At 49.8% G+C, this 1,934-nt stretch overlaps 1 pseudogene; it reads left to right on the forward strand.

The window, feature by feature from the left end:
- The first annotated feature begins 1,311 nt into the window (after nucleotides 1–1,311).
- Nucleotides 1,312–1,499, forward strand: LOC146830243 (U11 spliceosomal RNA; annotated as a pseudogene).
- The last annotated feature ends 435 nt before the right edge of the window (nucleotides 1,500–1,934 follow it).

Below are 1,934 nucleotides of genomic sequence, written 5' to 3' on the forward strand. Positions count from 1 at the left end.
CTGCCCCAAGCGCCATGAGGTGAAGGAGCTGCAGAATGCGTAAAGTTCCACAAGTGCAAGGTGCGGTAAGTGCTCCGACGCTGTCACTGTCCCCGGGTGTGTAAGGTGGGTGTTGCTTTACGTGCACCTTGTGCACATGCTCCGATACTGTATTTATCCCAGAGGGGCTGCAGCCTGCAAGATGATGTAAATACCCTAGGAGCAGGGCAAGTTAAGCACCCAACACAAGGTTCTGCAACTGCTCCGAAACAATATTTGCCCTGGGGACATTAAATGATAGGGTTTCATGTTGACGTAAATGTCCCTGGTGCAGAGCGAAGCAAGTGTTCAGTACAGGATCTTCAAGTGCTCCAGTGCTATATTTAACCCCCAAGGAACAGTTACAAGCTGAATTACAATAAATATGCCTAGTGGCGTAAGTGCCCCAAGATGCAAGATGAGACAAATTCCTCCATCCAGAATTCCTGCTGTATGTGTAAGTGTCATAGATGCAGGCAAAAGCCCCCTCACATCTGCAGTGTAAATGTGCGTAATTCAGGTGATGTGATTTCTCTCTGTGCAAGTTGTAGTTAGCACGCCTGATGCAGGCAGGGGTAAGTGCACTTGGTGCAGGTAAAAGTGTCCCCGTGCATTTTGAGGTAAGTGCAGGTTGAGACTAATCTTGCTCCTCCCGGAGTAAGGAATAAGCTTTCCCAAGTGTGGGATCCTCTGAACCCCTCTCCCTCACTCACCGGTGGGGGCAAGTTGTCCGTGCAGCCGGCTCCCCATGCCTCCGCTCTGTGAGGTTCGCAGCGCCCGCTCTGTCTCTGCACGAGCTCCGCGTAGCGCTCAGCAAATCAACAGACCGTGACGTCAGCGCTTCGAGCCCGTGGAGCCGAGGACGGCGGAGCGCGCGCCGCGAGATAAATCAGAAGCCGGGTCCGCGAGATGGTCAGGCTTCTACAGGACAGTACTCCGGGGTCAGTGCTTTTCCAGCACAGTCACCCTAAGATTGAGCATTACACCCTATTTCTGTGCTTTCCTGGCAGGTAACATTTTTAGCCCTGCAGTCGTGGGTCCGTGCATTTCCGGTCCGCACGTACTTTACACTGACTGCGCATGACAATTCAGTCAGCCCAGCCCTGGTCCCTGCCCTTGCCCACCTGATGCCCCACCCTGAGGCTGAAAACCACACAGCTGCGCCGTGCGCAGGCTCAGCATGCAGATCTTCCATAAAATGCATATGGTGTGGTATTTAAGTGACATATTGCCTCGCGCTACAAGACATAGAACTTGCCGCCAGGCGCAGTGTTATACTAAGTACATTTGGCTAAAAAGGGTTTCTGCTGTGAGTGGCACACAGGGGACTTCGGGGTAACTCGGAGCGTCTTGCGCGGAATCGATATCAAAAGATTTCGGAAACATAATTTTTGTTGCCGAGGCTTCTGGTGCATGCACCTTGTAATATATGAGCAAGCATTGAGCGATGAGTCAACTTTACACTAGGTCCCAGAGTTCAGACGGACCCTGTCTCATAGCTGCCGAAGTTTCAGATTGCTATGTGTGACATTTGCATAATTTCAGTGTAATTATGAGGGACATTTCAAGGACTATGAGTGACACTTTCTACCAAGCAAAATCAAGCAATGTAGAAGAGGGAAACATAAAAATATCAGAAATTACACCCATTTGAGCAATGTGAAACTCTGAAGAGATCTTAAAATGGCTGCAAAGCACCAGAAATTGAAGGGAACTAACCTAGTGCCCTTTTAAACTGATCGGGCAGTGACCACAGACACTTTTCATCAGGCAAGGCTCAGAAGAGTAAGGCTGGGGCATATGTAGATTACAGCCAGCCAGGGCACTGTTGTGTGTAAAACAGTATGTCCTCTTATGAGAGCATCCAAACATATGGCAGATGCAGACAGACCAAAAGAGAACTGGCTGAAGTTTGA

The sequence above is a fragment of the Triturus cristatus genome, chromosome 5_1, assembly GCF_964204655.1.
Source record: "Triturus cristatus chromosome 5_1, aTriCri1.1, whole genome shotgun sequence".
In the NCBI taxonomy this organism is placed as follows: Eukaryota; Metazoa; Chordata; class Amphibia; order Caudata; family Salamandridae; genus Triturus; species Triturus cristatus.